Source organism: Mustela lutreola, chromosome 4 (assembly GCF_030435805.1).
Source record: "Mustela lutreola isolate mMusLut2 chromosome 4, mMusLut2.pri, whole genome shotgun sequence".
NCBI lineage: Eukaryota > Metazoa > Chordata > Mammalia > Carnivora > Mustelidae > Mustela > Mustela lutreola.
Window position 1 is genome coordinate 48,671,407 of NC_081293.1, and position 24,515 is coordinate 48,695,921.

Sequence of the window (24,515 nt, forward strand, 5' to 3'; positions counted from 1 at the left end):
CTGCCCACCCAGCATGAAAGCAGCCCTGGGCGGTGCACAGACAAGTAAGCATGTGTGCCAATACGGTAATTTACAAACACTCGTGGTGGCCAGACTTGCCGACGCCTTATCTAGAGGCTGGGTAGGGGTGCATGGGGAACTGGGAAGAGGCCCCTCCTGCCGAGTCAGCACAGACTCTGGAACTATGATCCAGAGACGGTGATCCTTCCAGAGATGGAACTGTGATCCAGAGCCCTGGCAAGTGGCTCAGGAAAGTTGGCTCCAGAAGCTGGCTTGCCTACAGGGGGACATCGAGCCTGTCCTTTAAGGCAACTGAGGAGTACGGGAGATGACAAAGTCATCAAACCTCCCCTAGAAAGCACAGTGACCAGAGCCCACCTCATAGGCACAGAAGGACAGGAGCCAGATAAAGGGACAGGAGAAGGGCAGGTGAGAGAGCCTGACCCTGGTGACATGGGAAGAAAGTGACGCAGTGGCCCCGAGGCAGGTCTCTGCACAACCTCGTGCCCTAGCTGCAGCACCGGCCCCCTTCTATCTTGTTCCACACTCCCAGGTAGGAGAGAAATAGAATTTCAACTGGATTTAGAGGTACATTTAAATGTTCCAATTTCCAAAAACAACAACAAAAAACCAAAACAGAAAAACCAAATTCGTGACTTTCTTTCAGAACGAAAGGATGCATTTTTAGAAAGGGAGTCTCCTGTGCCGTCCTCCCCCTCCAGGATGTCAAGATTTGCCAAGCGGGCCTCTGCCAGCATGGGCATATCCCCCCCGCCCCCGAGCTGCTGAGCCGCCCATCAGATCAGGGGCACACGCATATGGCGGCAAAGGCAGGAGAGAAGGAGCCACATCGGTTCTGACATGTGAGCGAGCACCAGAGCTGTGAGCATATGGCCTAGAAGACTCTCCAGGCATTTCACGGGACATTTCATGCAAGTTGAGACCGAGGCATTCGGGAATATGCATCCAGAGAGAGAAATAGAGAAACTGCAGAAAAATATTTTCTTTCAGAATGTTTACAACACGGGATGCCTGGGTGGCTCAGTGGGTTTAGCATCTGACACTGGGTTTCTGCTCAGGTCATGAGTTCAGGGTCGTGAGATAGAACCCTACTTTGGGCTCTAAGCTCAGCTGAGTCTGCTTGGGATTCTCTCAGTCTCTCTCAAACAAATCTTTTAAAAAACTAAATAAAATGTTGGGGCACCTGGTGGCTCAGTGGGTTAAAGCCTCTGCCTTCAGCTCAGGTCATGATCTCAGCATCCTGGGATGGAGCTCTACATCGGGCTCTCTGCTTACCGGGAAGCCTGTTACCCTTCCTCTCTCTCTGCCTGTTTCTCTGCCTACTTGTGATCTCTGTCTGTCAAATAAATAAATAAAATCTTTAAAAAAAAAAAAAAAAACTAAATAAAATGTTTACAACAAATGTGACAGAGAAGAATTCATATCTATAACCTAAGGAGCTCATTCAAATCATTTAAGATACAGGTAAAAAACACAAAAGAAAATCAGAAAATAACATGAACCCAATAATTAGTAAAGAACCACACGTGGTCACTATGCTAAAAAGGACATCTATCCACACTGTTAATAAACGAATGCAAATTCCGATATGACACAGTTTTACTCATGTTTTAAAAGAATACCACTTAATGATGGTGTGTGAGTGCAGTGGGAGGGGCACACAGCGTGTTGCTAGTGGGCACGTGAATGGGTTCACACCAGCTGGAAATCAATCTGGTAACACATATGGAGAATTATACACATATTCATAATCTTTAACTCAGTAATCCCACTTCTTTGCATATGCAGAGTAAACTAATACCATCACCTCCCTCTGACGGCACATCTACCTCTATTAATAGAATCCATGCTGCTAAACCATGTCAGCTTTTTCTGGGAGTTTCACAAGTCACCCATGGTGAATTGCAAACTGAAACTTGAGTATCTCCTTTTCTCCCTCTACCAATGATACTGTAAACTTATATACCCATAGCCTCCTTCCTATGCATGGTTAAAAGTCTTGGGGATCCCTGAGCAGAACCCAACATTTATTCTTGATTGAATCAGTCAATTACTCTCTCAATCATTTGAATTCTAGCCCCAGCTTCTCCCAGCCTAGTGTCATTTGTGAATGACATGAGTCAACCTGCTTCCTGTGTCATCATCACCCACATTCCCAGGACACGGCTGAAGATGGATTCCAGGGGCAGGCCACTAGACACCTCCTTCCACACTGTTGTTAACCCATTAAACAGCAATTACAGTTGCTCAATCTGCTATAAATCTGCTTTATTTGACTAGGCTATGGACACATCCCTCCTTGCTCACCCAGTAACTGCGACAGGTACTGCCAGATGTCCTGCAGAAGTCCTCCAGGACAACTAGAAAGGGGAGAAGGTGACTGCTTCTCCAAGAGAAAGTTCCTCTACTCTCCTGGCACGGAAACATGGGCTTTCCTAGGTTCCCCCTGCCCAGATCCCCTGCTTCCTCTCTCCCCAGCTAGCATCTTCCAAGAGTCTTACTCACAGCAACCCTTGACCTAACTGTAAGCACACATTAGCTAAACCTACCTTGGCTGCAAGGTGAGAAAAGACAAAGGTATCAGAACTGATATTCAAAGACAAGGATTAGAGTCTTCACACCACTGTTTACTACCTGCCTAACCTTAAACATGTCACTTTGTCTTTCCAAATCCTGGGATCCCTCTCCAGTAAGTGGACATAAGACACACTGCTCCCCCCACCCCAAGGGTGTTTGTAAAGTTCAGAGAGTCGGGGAATAGCAACATGCCTTGGAAGCCAGAGGACTGCCCCAGGAGAGCTAACTTGTTAGTTTCATCACTTTTACAACCACTAACTTGTGCTCTTCCTATCTGGCATAGGGGAGAGGGGGGTCTTTTCTAGTGCTTACAAACCTTATGAAGGGCGAAGGGATCTACCCAGAGACGCAACAGCCCGAGACAAAAGGAATTTGCTTTCAAATCCTTGAATTTGGTCCCCTTGAGAGTCAGCCTAGGTCCCCAGAGATGAGAAAGCCTGTGTCCCAAGGGGGCAGAGATGTGTTGAGAATCCCCCCACGAGGGGTGGAAGATGGCGCCATGGCTTCCACACACCACCCAAACTCCTCTCCCAGTAACATGCCTTCAAAAATGCTCATTTGAGGGAACAAAGGGAGGTTCTGGGAGATGAAATTAGATGTTACTAAAATGTTGATTTTAAAAATACATGTACAAATGCAATCCGAGGCGGACAGGGCCAGCCCTGAAACCTTGGCTCACAGCTCATTAACATTCACCTCAGTGATTTGTCACAGGAGGTTACCATCTTGAGGAACCACACAGAACACCAGTCCATACCACACCTCATGTCCCGCGAGCCTGCCCCACCGTGGTGAACACTCCTGGGAGAACGTGAGCCCACAGTCCTGGTTCCAGGTAAGGAAGCTTGGTCCTTAAGTCCTTTCACTTACACCACAAGGCAGGGACCTTCAGCTCGGGTTCTCTGGTGAATTCAAGAGCCTGGAACCGTGCCTGGCCCATAGTGGCACCCTGATAAATTCTGCAGCTGACTTAAGCATTTGTTGAATGAATGAATGAATGAATGAATGAGTCCCAGCAGGTGAAGTGACTTTCCCAAGAACTGCAGGCACAGATGGCAAGAACTCAGGGATGAAACTGCTTCCTCCGCGCTCCTATCTCCGGCACTCACTTTGTAGAATCCTAGGATACGCGAAACAAACAGACCTGCCCAAAGCACATTCTTCCCCAACAAACCCGGGCAGTCCTTGCCTTTCCACAGATACTTTTCTTGGCAGCGGCTACAGCATTTTCAGTCACTCATCATTCAACAAAGATTTGAGAACTGCTTATTTTATAAAAAGCAGAAAGTTAAGTAACGCAACATCTCTGACCTGCTAATCCTTTCCCACCTCCACTTTTCAGATGGAAATCCCACTGGGGTTTGGCGATATGCCTATAGCTCTACCCAGCTCTGTCCCTCCTTGGGCTCTGATTTTCCAGGGAGGATATTTTGACCAAGAAGCTCTATCTGGTCCAAGGTGCCAAACCCCATAGAGGGACAAGGGCGAAGCTGTCTCAGTTTCTATCAGGGTGCTACAGGAGAAGGTGGGATCCAAGTGTGAAGGTGGTGACAGGCTCTTCAGGGGGTCAGCCTGGTTAGATGGGACTCCCTGGGACTTCGGGGTATGGACATAGCTCCACCGAATTCACCTTCTCCCTGTGACCTGTTTGGGAAACTAAGGGTTGGCTATCAGTCTGCAGTAAGTGAGAAAAACTTCAGCAAGACTTCTTCTCTTACAAAGAAGGAAACAGATGCCCGGCTCCCCCTGGGGGGCAGCTGGATCAGTGGAAGTAACAAGAACTTAGACCTGTGGGCCATTGGTCTGCTGCTGCATCAAAGGTTACCAGAACACATAGACACACTGTGTTTCATAGTTCATCTGCTACATAGTTTCACTGTGAGTTACATGAGTAACTTCTCTCACTGGTGGCTGGCTGAGAAATGGTGCTCTTGAATAAGAAAAGAATTAAGTTAACGTGGGGGGGGCATCATTAGGATGGAATATTATGTAGCCAGTAAAATTCATATGTTCACAACATATTTCAAGGCAGGTGGCAATGTCCATGAGATAATGTTAAATGAAAGGAACAGGAGGCCAATTTATATATGCACAATGAACCCTAATACTGTCCTCTATACATTGTTTCCTCTATAATGGCAGTGATTTTAAGATGCACCACAGACTTCATATTAAAAAAAAAAAAAAGGACATATTAGAACAACTCTAAGAGGCATACTGGTCTCAGAAATATTCAGGATGAAAAATGTGCATCCAAGAAGAAAGGAAATGTGACATAAATTTATCACACAAATGTCTTGTGTGTGTGTGCACGTGCACGTATGGGTGCGTGTGTGGCTGCATTAGACTGACAAGAAGTACATTAAATATTAATAGTGGCTATTTCAGAGAAGAGAATTTGTCTCTGATGTGTACGTGTTAATTTTATAATCAGAAAAAATCATCTTTTGCATCTAGAACGTGAAAAGCAAATGTAAGAGAAATGTACATGACTTTTTGACTCACAGAAGTATTGCAATTGCCATTCCCCAGCCTTGATGCTTTTTTAGCTCTTCTTTATTTTGTTATGTTTCTCCCCTCCGGTTTCTAAGCACAGTTTAACATTCCATCTTCCATGAACCATTAGAAGGCTCCCATAATGCTTTCCCCATCCTGCTGCATTTTAGTGGGATGCCCCTGCTTTTCAGCCAACGTCTCTTAGGAAAGTCAGGTACAAATTCTCGGTGTGGGTGCCACAGGCACAGTGTAGATGCCACCCTGAGCTGCAGAGGCCTATGGAAAAAGTACCCCTGGGAAAAATTATCTGGACCCCAATGCTAAGAGAATCTTTGCTTTTCTTTGAGAAAATGGCATGTTTTGGATTTTTACTCTAAAAAAGACACAAATATTATTGATATGATATATCATTCCCCTTTTTCTCTATCTGCTAAAAAATGCAGTCAAACGTGAAGCTCAAATATGATAGCTCTGTTGGTCTCTAGGGTGGGACTATTTGGATGTTCCCCCCACCTTGGTTCTGATTCTTGAAATGAAATGTTTTATCTTGCTGGTGCTACTCTGTTCTTTTTTAAGGAGTTGCACATCATTGGGGTGGGGGAAGGCATAGAGGAAGTGAGTACACATACTTGTACTCATCGAGACCTTTTCCTGACTTCATCTTTCACTCATCCATCCCTGTGCCCTGTGCCCTGTGCCCGCTGGAGACTCATCTATCAACAGTCTTGTCAGTCATGATTTCATGATTCTGAAACCCATGCCCCATCTGTCCACTCCCCCCATGTCCAGGCCCCTGGAGAGAGACCGTAGCCTCCTCAATAGCCTTTCTGCATCTTCTTCTGTCCCTCCTCTGTTCTATCTATCTCTTCAAAGAGTTCCTTCCACCGCCAAAGAAAAGCAGCCCCACTGGCTTACACCCCCCTTGATGCCCTACTTACCTTCCTTGTAGCCCTTCCGATGCCTGAGATAACCTTCATTTGTTCCCCTGTCTTTCTCTTCTTCCCCGTCCCTAAGGTCCCACCCCATCTTGTTCCCTGCTGCCTCTTCAGTGCCCAGGACTGCCCATCACAGTGTAAGCACTCAAGATTTGTGGGGGAAATGAACACCTGGCTCACCTCCAGCATCCACCTAGCCACTGGAACTTGCACAGGGTGGCAGCTCCTCATGCCCATGGTGTGTCCTGGGACAATGCCCTAAGTGCCCTCTTGCTAGCCTGCGCTCTCAGCACAGGGCTCTCCTAACCTGTGTGTGGTGGGGGAATTGCCATGATCCCACCTGCTGCCTGGGAGCTGGGAAGGAAGGGCTGAGGCTAAGAAGACTACAGTGGTGAGGACCTGCCCAGGTCAATCTTCAGCAGGATCAAGGTCACTGCCAAAAGTTCAGGGAATCCAATGCCTTTGGATTACTTAGTTGGCCAGACATTCAAATACCATACAAAAATTCTCCTCCCTGAAGGAGGAAAGCTTCACAAAGAGACCTCAGACACTCTAAAAAACGTGTTCATGAAGCTGATTTTCCTCTAAGGCAATAAGAAACTGGGTCCCTCTTTCCCCTGGTGGTGCAGTGGTGTCCTCCCTAGAATTGAACACACGGGCCCAGTGGAGGTCAGAACTCTTGCCCTCACCTTCCCTTTTGCCACGAAGTCTTGCCGGCTCTGGAGCCTGCAAGAACACATCTCTGTTCCTCACTCCCTCTGTTCCAGAAGTTCTCACTAGTCCCCAGGAAGACATTTATCTCCCACCTCCTCCGGAAGGGATTCTACCCAGTTATTCTTGGAACTGGCAACAACTCCCAATTCCTTTTTATGTCACCTTGTCTTAGGGTCACCTGTGCAAATCAAGGCCAAGGTACAGTCCTCAGGAAGCTGTGGTTTCCAAGCCTAATAGGCAAATCCTTCTGGCTTCCCAGATGAGCAACTTCACTGAAGGATTGTTGGGGCACTGCTATGCCCAGGGGTGCAGACCCTGAAAAAAAAATCCCCCAACCTCTGTGCCCCAGGAATATCAGTATTTGGAAAAGAGCCAGAGCAACTGGAAGGTGAAGAAAGGGCCAGATAGTAGTCTGATGAGGGCATGGAGAAGGTGCGGTAGAAAGGGGCACTATTCCATCCTGGCAAATCTGGGCCTCGGAGAATCTGGTTTATAAACCCCAGGCACCTTCAGTACCCTCTTAGACCCCACTCTGACCTCGGCTCCCCAGGTATCACTCACAAGCCCTGGGGATGCAGCAGCGTGTAAAACCATCCCAAGTCCCCTGGCTTCCCTCCGCCACATCTCAAGAAGGCACTGAATACAGGTATAAGATTTCCATTTCCTGCCCGCTTCCTGCAGGGCCCAGCTGAAATCTATGTCAGACACACGTATGAAATATTTAAGCCTCTCCCAAGGAGCCCAGTGTCACTTCTAAATCAATTTATTCTAATCTAATCTTCATCTGCCCTGGTTTCCTGGGCCAGTGCCATCAAGGAAACCTCTTGGCAGGTGAGAGAAACTGAAAACACAGAACATTTGTTTTTAATGGTTCCACCACAGCCGGCAGTTTCCAATATGGCAAAGTCCACGCCAACCATGAAATACGACTGGTCTTTGGAAGTGACCCCCTGATACACTCTGAGATCCTGCAGACAGGTGGGTGCTCGCCAGACGACGCACATAAAGTTGTCAGGAGCCCCCTAAAACCGTAACAAGCACCAAGCAGTCAGAAGGCCAGTGCACTCGGCCAACAGCAGAGGGAAGGCTGGGAGGAATCCTGGCAGGAGCACAAGACGCGGCCAGCCTCATTTCCTAAGTGGACTTTTCATAGCTTCGGCCATAAAAGGCACAGTTTTCTCCATTTCTGCCTGGGCTTCAATGGTATTCACTTTTTTCCAGCTCCTTTTATTTTGATAGAAATGCTCCATAAGGCAGAAACGGGCCTCACCTTGCTTTTCCATCAGGCTCAGCTGTGGAACTCCAGAAGAAAATTTCAGAAGAGGTCGGGTCTAGGAAGCCTCAGGAGTCCTCCTGGTGGCTGCAGGCCCCAGAGTGTGATGTGTGAGGGAAGGGGACCACGGAAGCCTCTCCCACCAGACCCAGAATTCTCCAAACCTCCATCTAGAGGTTTCCATCCATGCTGAACTATTAGCCTCCTGTCTTGTTGCCAGCCCATGCCAGCCAGAATCCTGCCAGGCCCTCATCCCTGGGCTAGCCATGACCAGGGCAAGAAGTACATCCACGATTCTGTCCCAGGAGGCTTTGACCTCAAACCTGACAGCCTGGCAGAAATAAACTCAGACTTCGGAGTCCTGCTTTATACCCTGAGTCAGCCCCGCCCATGAACAGTGGGGCTTCTCTATATTCTGTATCTCTGGCTTAGGGAGTGAGGTGCCACCTTAAACCCAATCTGGGTGAGTGGCTGTGTCTCAGCCCCCCACTGTTGGAAAATCAGGAACTGTCACAAACCATCAGGAACCTGATGCCTCCCCTATCTGACGGGGAATTTAGCATTGGAGAACTCAGATTTGACCAGAATGGAGGATTGGGTCTCGTCCCTGGCATGTTCTGGCTGTGTGACATTAGGAAATCACTTCACTTCTCTATGCCTTCGTCTGCCCATCTGGAAAATGGGTATAATGATAAGAGTCCCTAACTGAGAAGTCAATGAAATGGCTCATGTAGAGAATTCCGCACACTGCCTGGCAATAGGAAGTCTCTGTACATGGCCGCCATTGTGGGTCTCTCTCAGTGGTACTAAATCTGGTTTTCCTCTCCTTTCCCAGGACAAGGAGGACATTCCTGCCCCTTGTGGCCAGTGACTATTGGTCAGCATGGTAGTGAGCAGAAGTGACCCTTGTCACCTTTAGTGTAGGACATGTAGGAACAGGCATGCTTTTAGCACAGTCTCTCCCCTTTATTGGTGAGCCCCGAAACCACCAGCTGTGAGGGCAGCCTCACTAGATGATGGCCTTCACCAGCCTGGGTCTCTAAGAGAGTCTGTGGAGCATAGCCCTTTATCAGTCCCCAAAGTGCCTGACACGTGAACCAGAAATAAATCCTTAAGCCACTGAGATGGTCTACCTCGGCGTAACTCAGCATGTTTTGATAAATACACCATGAAACTCTCCCCAGCCCCAAATCAGCCTTGGAGCTGTGGTCTTTGTTCTGCATTTTGGACATGGGGTTTGGATTTTGGATGCCCTGCATCTTCTCTCCCCCACTCTCCTGACAGTGAGCTCTGGCCCTCAGCGGCCCCACCCTCGGCCCCCCACCTCCCTGCTGACCCACACTGCTGAGGCCGGAGCCTTGGCCCGGACCAGGTCAGGGGCAGTAGGCAAAGCCAGGGAGGGACAGAGACGTCTGGAGCTCCAGATGGTTCTGCCTCCTCGGGGGCCCGAAGAACTCGGTTCAACTCCAAGCCCAGGGCAGCCGAGGTGCCCGGTGCAGGTTGGCAGCAGCTGCAGCTTCCCTGCCCGCTCCCCTAATCCCACAGCCTGAAATCCTTTCCAGGGAGATGCAGTGAAAGGTCACCCCAACATTGTGCTTCTTCTGAATCAGCCAGGCTTTCCTTATTCTGATTGGATCTGGAAGCTGAAGCAGAATTTTCTATAGGGTTGTAGCAAACTGGAGCTGGAGAAACACCCACATGAGCTGCATCTCGCAGAGCAGGAAACAGAGGACCAGAGAAAGGATGGGGCTTGCCCAGAGTACCACTTCGAGGGCGACACACTGCCTCCCACACTGTGGTCCCGTCTTGGATTTTGTCTCAGTATCTGTTGGGATGTCTCCCTCTGCTCCAGTTCTGCCCTGTGGGGCGATACTGAACCTCTATCTGATGACAGCCTTTCTAGAATGAGAAGGCTCTTGTGACTCTTCTCTCTAGTATAAACAGTCCAAGGCTATCATGGAACTTGGTATCCTATCCCCTCTCCCACCGCCCTGAGGCGGCTCGGTGTACTACAGCAGCAGGGGTATCACCCGGGAGGTAGAAGGAATGCCAGCATCGGACCCCCCTCCAACTTACTGAGTTGGAATTTACATTTTAACAAGATCCCCAAGATCTTCCTGGGCAGCTTAAGTTTGGCTTCCATACACCTCACACTGTCCCTATACCCCTGAGAGTGGAAGACCCAAAATTTAAGTGTGCAGAATAGGACTCTTACCCGTCTCCTTCTGAGCCCTCTTTATAGCTGCAGGACCCTGATAACAGAAAGAATCCTAGGTCCACTCAGACCCCTGAGTCTCCTTCACAGAAACTTCTCCCAAGCTGTATTTCCTCTTCCCGGGTGGGAAGAAATTGACCTATGCCAATTCAGGTGTGGAAATTTAACATCTCACCAAATTAAGCATCACTGCTCTTTCAGCTGTATCTAGCTAGTTAACCCACCCGTTTTTAAATCTCCCTGCGTGTTAGGATCACCTGGTGGACTTTGTAGACATCTCTGAGGTCAAGACTCCATCCCAGAAGAATTCGATAGGCTCTCTGGAGAGTGCTATGGGTGTCTGGTTTTGTTTATTGTGCTCCCCCAGACAATTCTAATATGCAAGCAGGAGAGAGAGCCAGTGGTTTAACACATCTGTTAAAAAGTGGCTTTTTTTCTTAAGAGGAGCGTCAACTTCAGGCTCCAGGCTCTGTTGGCATGGGGAACTCATATCTCACAGTGACTCTGAGCTCATGGCAATGTATCTGTGAGCTACTGGCTTCCATGTTGCTGTGTAACAAACAAGCACAAAATCTGAAAGAATGCAAGAAGAAACATTCACATAGATGACACATCCGTGGGCCAGCTGGGACAGCTCTGTCTGTCCCTATGTTGCCTCATCTCAGCTCTCATGAAACAGTGGATCTCTTCAGACGGTAGAGCTGGGTTAGCCATGCCTCTGTTTGCAAGCATGTAGCTCAGGAAACCAGCTTGTCCTAGTTTTCCCAAGACTGTCCTGACCTTAGCACTGCAAGTCCCATGTCCCAGCAAACCTCACAGTCCTGGGAAAACTGGAATGGCTGCATACCCTCTGTGGTCCCCTCCGGCAGCTCTGTTCCCAGTTCTCTCCTCCTCCTCCTTAAATCAGCAGGACTGCCAGGGTATGTATCCTTCAAGACATGGGCAGAGGCTTAAGAAGTTGGAAAAATAGAGACCCAGACACAGGCTGGCATGTCCTTGGTTTCCGTCGCACGTTAGCTTTGTCAGCCATGTTGGCCAGAAGTCGCCGGTCCCAATTAAACCTCATCCTATTAGATTTTGCCTCACTGCAGGCTGTCACCATCTTTCTGGATCTTTATTCAGGCATCTGGTCCATTGGCCAAAACAAGCTGCACAGCTGAGCCCAAAGCTAAGGGGCATGAAAAAATGCCCTTCCCCTGACGAGGCGGTGGCTGGCGTGCGGATTCAGAGAGGGGCGCATAATTGGGCCCGTCATTCCACCTCCCACAGACAGCAGCAAGATTCTGGCTCCCAAACACAGATGACCTAATTCCTTCCTGGCTGCCCGCTCTCCCCAGGGAGCCCCACTCCAGGGCCTGAGACCTTCTCTACTCCAGTCCCCGTCCGGCTCCTGAAGCACACGTCTGTCTGCTTGGGTGCCCCATTGTCCCTGTGACTCAGCTCCCTCCTCCTTCCCCTCCTTCTCTTCCTCTCATCAAGCATCTGGAAGGACAGGGACGATCTTGCGTCAGCCTTGTCAGCCGTCCTGACCAGAAACCTCCTGTGCCAACAAACTTAGTCTCGGTGAAGCCTGGCGGGATCTCTCAGATCCTCATCCACTAACCAGTACCTTCCCTGCCACCTTCGGCTCTGCATCCTGGGCCATAGTTTTTGCACATCCATAACCCAGAGGACAGCAAAGGCCTCCGGGCCCAGAATATCCAGGCACACTTGTCTGGAGCTCCTAACCCCAACAGCTTTGAGTCCACAGATTTCTACCCTCGGCTTGTTCCCACCCCCAGCGGCCTTGTACAAATACCTGCAAACCAACCTGGGCCCTGCAAGTCAGACACAACCAGCATGTCATAAATTGGTGACTCTGAGGAGGGCCTCCCAGGGCCGGGTGGCCCATATCGCAGCCCCAAATATGAGCCTGTGCCTGCTCCCCCTCCTTCCCCACCCTCTGCGTAAACTCCACCCTGAACCTTCTGTTGGGTCCGTCTACCTCCATGGGGAACCATGGGGATATTGGCTTTTGCCTCAAGAGGAATGTGGGGGAATGTCCCCCCCACATCTCATTACATGTCATTTATTTCTGGCGGGGTTTTAGGTCCCTGGGCTCTCTATCTTTCCCCAGCCACCCAGCAAGTGTCTAGGCTCTGATCCCACTTAAATTCAGTAAAGCATAAAGAATGAGTACGCCTTCAAGGGGAAAAATTGAAAAGGTCTTCATCGTTTTAAAAATGATGTAGGCTGACTCACCCCACATCTCTAAATGTATGACTGACTATGGGCTCTGCAAAGCAGGCAAATAGGACTCCTGACCTTGCATCCTGACCTTGCACACTACTGGAAACACGGTCCAGCCTGGTTCCATGGTCCACCTGCGGTGTGGCCCCCAGCCGGTCAGCCGGGACAGGACGGCTAGTGTGAATTCAGCAGCCCAGCTGGAGCATGGCACCTGCCAATCGGATTCGGGTCCTGGCTTTGACACTTAGGGGTTGACCATGCCTGGACAAGTCACTCATCCTCCGGGGAACCCACTTTCTGCTGCCCTAACTCCTGAGGGGAAGGGATGTTATAGAAAGTGCATCAGAGAAACAGCATCAGGAGGTAGGTCAAACCCTGGAAATTTCTGCCCCATGCGTGGTGCTCTTATTTGTTGAGCTCAGGAAATGCCGCTGATTTCAACACACGCCTCAGTAAGTCCCTAATTAGGAAGGAGATCCACTGTCACAAAAACCACATGTCTCAGCCCCCAGCCAAATGGAATGGCTTTCTGGACGGGCCCCACTGGTGGACGATGAGGGCTTGCCTCCCTCCCTGGCAGAGATGAGCAAGGAGGGCAGGCCTTGCCACCCGCTCCCCAGGCTATAGATCTCAGAGCATGAAGGGGCCTGGCCGCTGCAGGCAGAAAAAAACAAGAGGCCTCGAGCAGCTGGGCTCAGGTCAAGCACAGGGGCCCGGGCTCAGCAGAGAGAGCCAAATGCCAGGCCCAGCTGCCACCACCCCATGCAGGGCTCTCCGCTGGGGCCAGAGTCTTGCTGCCAGGTTGGCAGGCTCCCCTCTGCAGCTGCGAGGCCACTCTGACCTGAGGAGGTCTGCCATCTCCAGCCTGCTTGTCCCTCCCCTTCCCTCCCCCCTCCCCCCTGCTCTCTCTTGCCTTTGCCTGAGCCCCTTCTCTCTCTCTCTCTCTCTCTCTCTCTCTCTCTCTCTCTTTCTCTGCTCTTCCTTTTCTCCCGGTCTCTTTGTGTCCCTCATGTCTCCGCCTCAGCCCAAGCCTCTCTTGTGTGTGTGTTTCTTTCCCTTCTGTGCTTCCTGCTCTCTCTGTGTCTCTGAAGTAAAGGGCAGGGAGAAGAGAAGAGGCAGAGCCCGAGAAGAATCCCAGACAAAATGGAGCAGGGATCTCACTCCATCCCATGCAGGACTCAAGAGGCGTGGAGTGGGGACCCCAGGAGCACTGCGGAATGGGGGACTTGGGGCCTATGGGTCTTTTTAGGCCTCCCAGAATAAAGCCAGGCCCTGCGCAGTGCTCCCAGGGCCAGGGAAGGCCAGTAGTCCCTTCTCATGGACCCCACAAGGATCCCCTCATTAGCAAACACGCTTCAGGCCTTCCCTTAGATCCCGAGCCTGGGCTGGCATGGGGCGGGGGTGGTGACAAGGAGGAATGAGGCTGTGACCCTGTTCTGACGCAGCTCCCTGTGCCCATGGGGAAAGGAGTAGATAGGCTGCTTCACAATCCCATGCACCCTGTAGCCAAGGGGCACCCGAAGCGGAGGGCCAGAACAGGGGTCCACCCACCAGCGCTCACTGGAGAGGCGAGGTCAGAGCAGAGCCTAGAACGACTTCCAGCTTTCCATATGAAGGAGAGAGCACATGCTAGTGGGTGCGTCTGGGGAGCATTGGGCTTGCTCCAGCCTCAGTACAAGAGGAGGGCAGGGACACATCAGGGTCCCAGCCAGGGAAGGGGGTAAAATCACAGCATGCATGAAAAGTGTCCCAAGCCAGGGGCACTGGGTGGCCCTTAAATGCCAGGAGCCATAAGAGGTGGAGAGGCCCTTGTCCTTTGTGGAATTGGGAAAGCAATCCTTTCCTCTCCCTCGCCATCTGTGGAGAAGGGGACATGGGAACCCTGAAAGCAAGTGGGGGGGGAGGGGACTGCTTGGCTCCAGGTGTTGGGGAAGGACATCATGATTATCTAGTTGCATTCATAAGGGAGGCGGTGGTGGGCCACACGCAGGGACTTAGCTGCCAAGCTAAGAGCAGAACCTTATTTTAACGCGATTTCTTCTCTACTTGGGCAGAGGAAGCAGCAGCGGAGGCCAAGGGACAGACTATCCATGAAGAATGAAATAGAAGTGCCTCTGGCCCCTGGCATCAAGCCCATGTCAGGGTCAAGAGCCCGCCAGACTCCACCTCTCCTTGCCTCATCATGCACCCAGGGCCTGTCTCCCTCCCTGTTCCAAAAGGGCTCTGAAGCTTTCAGGTGGGGAAGCTGAGGACAGGATGGAGGCAGGTTTTCGCCAAAGGGAAAGACGCCAAAGTCAGGACTCTCAGCCCTGATATACATATGTGCATCGATCCACTTCAGGGACAGGGTGATGGAAGGTGTGTGGCCTACAGGTGGCTCCCGAGCGGCCGCCAGTGAGCTGGGTGTCATCCGCACACGGGCAGCAGCGGGGCGGGGCTGAGAAATCCCAGTGCGCAGAAGCAGAACATCTTCTGGAGCCCAGCCCTCAGGCCTCCAGGGGCCCTCTTCACCTGCACTCTCACGGACACTTTGGCCTGGGAAGACAGTCACCATGCCTGCATCCCAGATGAGGGAACAGAGGCTCAAGGAGAAAAGAGGTCCTGCTGAACGCTGGGACCCAGACCACAGTCTCCAAACTGAAAGGTTTATGCCTTTTCTGCACCCTGGCAGACATGTGCAGGTATTTGCACGCAAGCACTGCCACGTGATGGGGGCATGGACAGCAGTTATGCATTTGTAGCATAAGCACACACGCGCACACACTTGCACACTTGCACATGCATACATGCATACGCGCAAGTGTGCACACTCGCACACATGCACTGTTTTTCTAAATCTCCACTGGCTCTCCTTGCCCTGCACTGTGCAGAAAATTAGTATATTGGTGCAGTCACTAATCCCTTTCATTTGGATCCAAGCAAATGACAGGATCAGTCTCCATCACTGCCATGGCTAAACCCCAGGGCTCTCCCTGGTGCCTTGAATAAGAGTCATGATGACCCACTTTCTCCAGCTATTCCCTGTCTCGGGGCTGCTCTGGCTGGGAAACTGTCAGCCTGGTAAATATCATGAGCTTAGCATCCTGCTTCCAGCTTCCAAGCCTGCCCCTTTTTGGCTGCCCAACCTGGCTTATGAGACTGAGCCCCAGGATCCTGCCCCAAATGTCAGGGTTCAGCTGCCCATACACAGACAGAACCTGTCTGCCCAGCGTGCCAGCACCCACAGAGATGCCCAAGTACAGACCAAGGTCACTCCTTCCCTCCACAAACATTTTCTGGGTTCCTGGTCCACATCAGGCACAAGGATGAGAGCTTAAATAGACACAGACTCTGCCCTTGGGAAGATCCCAGCTTGGAAGGGAGCTGGTCATGAAAACAAAACCCAGAAATAAACAGCAGAACAAGCCAAGTATTCTCTGAGCTCAGAGGAGAGAACAATTACTTCTGCTGGGAGGATCAAGGAAGGCTCTTCAGTAGTCTGTGGAGTTGAGACTAGAATGCAAATTAAAAGATGCCACATCAAGATGTGAGGGAAGGGCATTCCAGATGGAAGGGACGGCAGGAGCCAAGGCATGGAGGCAGGAAAGAGCAAAGTCAACGTAAACAAGAGCACCTTGAAGGGCAGCTGCAGCCAGATCCTGAGTAATCTTGGATCCCAACATAGGGAGTACATCTGTCCTCCAGGTCAGGGTCAGAGGAAGCAAAGCAGAATTTCAAGAGGAGGCTCTACAAGGTGCAGACAGCCTCTCCATAGACCCTGCCCTCCCCTTGGACCATCATACAGCCATAACTGAGCCTTTCCTACTGCCCAGGGAATCATCATCCTCCCCATTAATGGATGCCCTGTTGCTCCCCTCTCTTTTTCCTGGTTTTTCCCTTCCCATGAAGTGTGTTCCCCAGAGGCCAAGCACTGCTCAGTGCAAATATTAGGAACTGCAACCCTTCCTTGCCGGGCATTTGCTTGAGGGAGGGAAGAAGAAAGAATGCCCAGACCCTCCACTGCCCCAGGGGTACAAAGCCAGCCTTGAAGGTATGCTCTCAGATGTATGCAGTGAAGCAAACCCCAAGGCTGCCCTTTGGCTTGGCCTCGGACCTCTAGCAGCCAAGGATGATGGAAAGAGTTGTGCCTGCCTCTGCATTACTGGGGCCTGCTGGGGTGAAGGCCAGCCACAGCTAAGACCCCGGGCTACTCAGGGGATGGATGGCCACCTCAGAGCCCAGAGCCAGAGCGCCATATTTGAGCTCCTTTCTCTAGGTTCCTTTCGCTGAGGTGGTCATTCGGACATGGAAGAACGTATGCAGACAGGCTGGGAAGGTAGCCCCAGGGATGACCTCAGTGCCTCCCGGACTCCGTGATCCTCACACACACACACACACAGAGTCCTGCAGGTGCTCTGGGTCAGGGCCCTTGGCTCCCAGCTTGGGAGGTGGCCACTGGCCCCTGCCCCTCTCCCTGGTTCTGGGGCTGGAAGAGAGCGAGCCCTGAAGAGCAACATCTCTCTCCACCTCCAGCAACATGCAAACGTGCTCTGCTTGCTGTCACATCGGATTGCTTTTCCAGAGTTCCCTATATGTGGAATCATAGGATACAATTCCTATCCTTTTGTGTCTGGCTTCTGACACTCAGGAGTCCGTTTTCAAGATCACTCTTGATGCCCATACTCCTTTCTCTCTCTTAGTGCCAAGCGCTAAGTATTGCATTGTACGGCCATATGATCCATTGATCCGTTCACCTGTTGATAGGCACTTGGGTTGTTCATAGTGTTTTGACTTTTTTTTTTAATAAGATGGCTATGAACATTCATGAACAAGGCTTTTTGTGAACACGTTTTTGTTTTTCTTGGGTAAATACTTGGGAGAGGAGTTTCTCCATAAACGGCTGTTTCATTCTATTAGGATATACTGAGCTGATTTCCTAAGTGGTTGTACCATCTTGAGCCCCCATCGGCAGCGCATGAGGTTCCTGTCCCTCCCCATAACTTGCCAGTGCTTGTTGTGATCAGTCTTTCTCGTTGCAGCCATGCTACCAGGTGTATCTCCCTGCGGTTTTCATTTGCACTTCCTCTGTGACTACAGTAACTGTCTTCTCCGGGTCTACTTCCAGGCCTGCGTGTACCACTCTCCAGCTCCCCCCGGGACCACACCCTTCCCCTCTCTGCATTCAACTTTCCAGCCCCTGCCCTGCCCCCATCCCCAGACCCTTGTAAAGATGGCATCAGAGTGTGTGTGTGTATCCCGAAGGACACATAAGTGTTTGCAAGGCATAGCCCTCGCCGTCACCAGCTCTCAAATACTGAGCTTATTTGTCCTTTATTTTACATGCATCATTTTGTTGCAGTAGCCCTAGTGTTTCCTGGCTTTCCTGACTGTAGTCATCTTCTGTCTCATCATCCTCAAGGCAGCCAGGGTGGTTATCTAAAGCCCCACTAGAACTTGACTTTTCTTTCTGCTTAAAACCATTTCCAGGTGTTGCCACTGCTCTAGGACCCATTTCATTCTTTCTGGTAACACTGATCAAAAACCTACCATGGGTCAGGCACTGTTCTGGGTGCTGTACATAAGGGGTTAAACACAGCAGACAGACCCTGCCCTTTACAGAATGAAAACCTATTCCCTTATTGTGTAACAGCCACAGATGCCCAGAGAGTAAATAGGCTCCAAACCACACAGCACACCAGCAGCAGAGCGGGCATTAGGACCAGATTATGTCCTCAGTCCCAAGATCTCTCTACTACGATGAGCAGCTGCCCTCTCCCCTCGCTGTTTCCTCAGAGCCACCGTGGTCCAGAGCTAAGGGGAGGCAGCCTACAGCGACCACCATAGAAATCCAGCCCCTTCTCACAGGGAGCCGGGGGAGCTCCACTGGGGCCCCTAGAGCCCCACTGCCCCTTTCTTCAGAAGCCTTGTCATGAATAATTGCTTCTTGTCAGAGCCCAGACCTGGGACTGGTTGGTAAATGGTGCCGTTTGCTCCTGCCTCCTTTCCCCGAGGCACCTCTTGGTTTCCAGCCTGTGAGATGCTCTGTCTGCTAAGAGAAGGAGCAGAGCAGCAATCTCGTTAGGTTACTTGTGGCTGTCAATCTCCCTCTAAATGGGAAAACCGCGCACGGTGACATTTAAAGAGGGCTCTACTGTAAATCCCAGCCTGTGTTCCCACACCCCCGCGAGCTCCTCTTGGTTATTCCAGGCCGGATGCCACAGAATGCCTGAGCTGAGAGCGGGACTGAGGGAGATGCCTGAGTCCAAGAAAGAGGAACAGACTTGCCAAAGCTCCCATATCAAGCAAAGAGGAGGGGGCAATTAGGAACTCAGATCTTCCAACTTCCAGCTCAATGTCTTTTTTTGTCTCTCATTGTGGCTCTCAAGAGATACGCTAGTGCCAGTCCCCCTCTCTCCCAGGATCCCTGACTGTCACCCACTCCTGGGCTGCAAAGCAATCTCCCCCAGGGGCTCCCCATGCCCCTACCCCTGCCCTCACCAGGCAGGTGTCAGTCAACCTGCATGAGCAGACGGTTGACACCACTCCGGATACATCAAACAGAAAGTGACTTAGTACAGGGAATTGGGTGCTTACAATGTCCCTGAAAGGGCTGGAGGAGGAGGCTACAGGCTCACCTTCCAGGAAGGAGTCCCAGAATGCCACTGCCAAACCACTTACTGAAGGAGCAGCTCTCTCTGCCCTCATTAGAAAGCTGGAGGCCCCAGCTGCAGTCCCAAAGAACCATATTGTCTCTGTGTGACCTGCAAATCTGGAAGCCGTTGCCCCAGGTGCTCCCTCCAGGACCACACTGACTCAGTGTCCAAGCCTTGGGGGAGCTGGGTTGGAGGTACATGAGCCCAACTGTGGTATTAGTCCTCTGTGCTCTCGGTAGCTTCCTCTAGACAAGGTTAATCTCTTTTGACACATTAACAAATATCTCTGATTTATGCTCAAGCTGTGGTGTAAAACTTTTTTTATTTATTCTGAGACCATATATTGTGCTATAAATCTGGGGTTGTTTTTGTTTTTGTTTTTTTTTTAAATAAGATTTATCTATTTATTTTAGAGAGAAAGAGACATGCAGTGGGAAGGGTCAGAGGGAGGAGAGAGTCTTAAGCAGACTCCATGATGAACTTGGAGCATGACATGGGGCTCAATTTCATGACCCTGAGATCATACCTGAGCTGAAACCAAGAATTGGATGCTTAAGGCCTTAACAAACTGTGCTACCCTCGGTGCCCTTGGGCTATGAACTTATAAATAGAGGTGAGCTACGGGGGAGAGCTTAGGACAGACTGGGAAACCTAGATCCAAACCTAAGCCTAGATCCACACCTAAGCCCTTCTGAGAAGTGCAGCCCAGTGGTGGAGAGTACAGACTCTGGAGAATTCCACCCGGGTGAACTTCCTGGCTGCACCCCGGCACACTTGTGACAGTGGGTGAGTCACTGACCTTTTCCTACATCTCAATTTCCACGTCTGTGTAACGAAATGACAGCAGCACCCGGAAGGCACTCAGAACAGGGACTAGCACTGAGAAAGCAGGTGCTATGGTCTGACCTGTGTCTCCCCCCAGATATATTGAAGCACTAACTCCCAGTATGACCGTATTTGGACACAGAACCTTTAGGAGATCATGAGGAGAAAATAAGATCCTAACAGTGGGGCCATGATCCACCAGGATGAGTGTCCTTCCAAGAGAAGACCCCGGAGCCCCCCAGCCCTTCTCACACCCCCTCCCACCCACCACAACCACGCTCACAGATGAAAAGTCTGTGAGGACAAGTGAGAAAGTGGCTGTCCGCAAGCCAGGAAAACAGCCTCACCAGAAAATGGCCAGGCTGGCAACTTGATCTTGCGTTTCTAGCTTCCGGAACTGTGAGAGAACATGTTTCTGGTGTTTAAGCCACCGGTCTGTGGTATTTCGTTACGGCTGCTCCAGCGGACTGAGACAGCTGTTAATTACCGTGAGTTATCATTGCTGTTCCTGATTCTCCAGAGCGGACACAGCCCAGGTCAAGTGAGGTCTCGAAAGCCTGGTTACCTGCCCCAAATCAGGCTTTCTTGACCTTGGCACTATTGACATTTGGGGCTGGCGGATTCTTTGTTGAGAGCTTTGTTCTGCGCCAGCTAGGAGGTGTGGCACACCCTCAGCCCCTACACACGATAAACCAAAAACATCCTTCCCTTGCCCCAGTTGTGACTGTCAAAAAAACTGCCTGCATGCATTGACAAATGCTCCCTAGGGGCCAAAAATCCTCTCTGTTGAGAACCAGTGCTCCAGGAGATGGGCTCATTGTTCTAGTTCACAGCACTGTCACGGAGAGCAAACAAGGCACTGTGGCAATTACACATAGCCTGGACGGTGTCAGGGTCACCCCTTGAATAGGAAATAAAATTGACTCCAACTTTACCTCACATCTTGTGGAAGGCTTAATATCCTCCTCCAAGATTTTCGAAAGTTCTCGTGGGTCCTCACTCATGGTCACCTCTTGCTTCAATTTCCTGTTATTGACGTCCCTACTCTTTTTGTCTTCGCCTTTGGGGTGACCCCTAATGTAGGAAGTTGGCCCTTTTCACTTAGTTCCCCCAAATTACCCCTCAAAGAAGGTAGCTGAGCCAATCAGGGCTGCTCCCCAAGGTTCAGGGTAACTACAGCCCAGTCTGATACATCACTTGAGTTAGCGAGCTGCCCTCATAGGGGTACCATGCAGGTCACCCATGTCCTCTGAGGTCTTCTCCCAGACTTCCCTTCTCAGGCGCCTCCAGGAATTTTGCCTTTAGTGCTCTTTCTAGCTGCCCAGGCGTACCTGCCAGTCCCTCCAAACAGAATCGCCATCACCTCTGCTCTCTATGGAAGATGAAACCGTCACACCCACTACAAACACAGAAAAACTATGGCTAAAACGTAACACAAGCAAATTTACCACCATGTCAATGAACTCAGACATAAGAAAGGACCAATCCTCCCATGCCAGAAACGCAAGAAAATTCAAAGCCAGAGCAGTAGGAACCACTGGTATGGGAGGTATAAGAACTGAACAAAATGCTATGTTTCAGCACCCATAAGGGATGCGGAGGTGAGGCAACAGGCCCTGTGCACAATAGAGGCTAAGAATGATCTTTCTGCCTAGAGCCAGGAACCTGGTAAAGTCCCTTCAGTTAATGAAAACAAGAAAACCACCAACCAGCCCTCATAAGACCGGGCCAGCTTCCCTGGTCCATGAGTGAGAGAGGAGATCCCCATGGGAAGTCAGAACTCTCAATCTGCTCCACATGGGCCAGCGAGTCCTAAAGCCATATGTCACCCCAGCTACTAGACCCCAAGGAAAATAATTACAATAAGCCTGCTTAGGTCCAGGAACATAGCCAGCCCTGTGGCAGAGAGGACGATGAGACCCAAATCTCCCAGATGAGAAACAACACCTGCTGGAGATGAGCCTGAAGTAAAAACCACAAAACAGGTAGAGAAAGTGCAGCCCAAGACAAGACTCTCCCACCAGGTCCACCAAGAGTTCATGAGATGTCAAGAGGCTGGGAAGAGAAACATTTGGAGAGCTATCAGGCAATGGTCTTTCCGAATTGAAGATACACATAAGTTCTTCTATCAAAAGTACAACCTAAGCTGTAAGAAGCACAAAAATAAGCACATACATTTAGAGAAGGGGATTAGCACATCAAACACTGATAAATCAGTGTAGAAGACTATTGTTTATAGTATAAAGAAACTAAAAAATCATACACCCAAATAGATATGGAAGAAAGAAAGGGAGGTAGAGAAAAGAAACTAATTTCCTAGATTTTTCCCTTGAATTTTCTTTTCTTTTTTTTTTCTTTTTTTTTTTTTTTTTTTTTTTTGAGGGGCAGAGAATCTTAATCAGGTTTCATTCCCAGCGCAGAGCCCGGTTCAGGGCTGGATCTCACAACCCTGAGATCATGACCTGAGCAGAAATCCAGAGACAGATGCTTAACCACCTGAGCTACCCAGGTAGCTCAGAATTCCTTTGGAATTCTCTTAAGTTATAATTCAAGAAGTAAGACATAAAAGAATATCATACATAGTTACAAGGTAACCACTAAAGGAGCTAAACGTATTCCATAAACCTTCCAAATTATTAGAGAGAATACCTATACACAAAGCAAACCACAAAAATACAGGCCATGAAGTAAAAGACTTAAAGGAAGTATTAAAATAAAAAAGCATAATATAAAATAATATGACAGAACTGAAACCAAACGTATTGTATCATATCATTAAATATACTAATGGGATAAACTCGTCTATTATTTATTTTTAAAACTCTCATTTTGGGATCAAAGAGTGAAACAACAAACATGGGCTTGTGGAAGGTACCTGTGATTCCCCAATTCAGGCCTTCTCAGGCTCACTCCTGAATTGAGCCATGCCAAAGAGACAGTTCTATATGGCTTGGGCTGACTTCAAGATGGCGGAATCTAGATAATGCCAGCACATTTCTTTCTGCCCTTGGGCTCTTCCAATGCAAGTGGGAGCTCCCTGGATCCACACATGTGAAGCTTGTAAATACAGGAAAATCAACACCTTTGGGAAAACACCCACCCAATGTTAAATGAAGCCTATCCGTGGAAAAATGCTCAGCCCTGTTAAGTCATCAGGAAAGTATGAACTAAGCTCAAGATGTGACAGCATTTCACAGTCATTTTGGAGGCAAAAAGAGGGAGAGAATATAGATCAACTAAACCTTTATATGCCACTAATGGAAATCTACATTTGTAGAATCACATTAGAAAACAACGTGGCATTATCTTATAAAACTGAATGTTCTCATAGCAAGTCCACCTCTAACCATGTTCCCAAGAGAAATTCTTGAAAATGTACCCTGAGGTATACTATATAATAGTGTTCTTCATAATAGCAAAACCATGGAGACAAGCAAAATATCTATCGATAGAATAATGACTAAATAAATTGTGACATGTTTACACCATGGGATATTACGTAGCAGTCAAAACAAATGAATCACAGCATAGGCAACAATATGCCCGTATCTACAAAATATCATATTGAGTGAGAAAAGTGAGTACCAGAAAAGGATATACTGATCCCCTTTTAATAAAGTTATTAAAAGCCAATGCTAAACAATATAATGTGAGAAGTATGACTGTAGATGCAACGGAACTATACTGAAAATAATAGTGTGACAGCTAAAATCAGGTGAAAGATTGCGTGCTTTCCCCTAAGATCAGAAACAAGACAAGGAACCTGCTTTCAAACCTTAACTCAACATTGTACGGCTGGTTCCAGCCAGAGGAATTAGGAAATAAATAAATAAATAAATAAATAAATGGAATTTCTACTGGAAAGGAAGACATAAAATTATCTCTATTTGTAGGTAACGTGATCTTGTATATATAAAATCCTAAAGAATTCACTCAATTCCTACTGAAACTAATAGAGGAATTTAGGAACATTGCAAGGCACAAATCAATATAAAAATCGATCATATTCTTATAAACTAGCAATAAACAATATGAAAATGAAATTAGGAAAACAATTCCATTTACAATAGCATCAAAAAGAACAAAATATTTAAGAATAAATTTAACAAAGAAGTGCAGGACTTATACACTGAAACTTCAAAATATTGTTGAAAGAAAGTAAAGATCTAAATAAATGGAGAGACATCCTATGATTATGGCTTGAAAGACAATATAGATAAGACACCAATATTCCTCAAATCAGTCTATAGAATCAACACAGTCTTCATCAAAATCCCAACTTTACTTTTGGCAAGAGACCAAGTATAATTAAAGTAATCTTGATAAACTTTATTTCTAGACTCTCAATTCTATTCCATTTATCAAAATTGCTTTAACTATTCTTAGTCCCTTGTATTTCCATGTGAATTTTAGGATCAGCTTTTCAATGAATTCTCAACAAGAGTACCAAGTCAATAAAGTAGGAGAAAAAAATATTCTTTTTAACCAAGAGCCCTGGGACAACTAGATACTTACATGCAAAATGATGACATTAGGTCCTTTCCTCATACCATACATAAACATTAACTCAAAATGAATCATAGGTATCAATGTAGGAG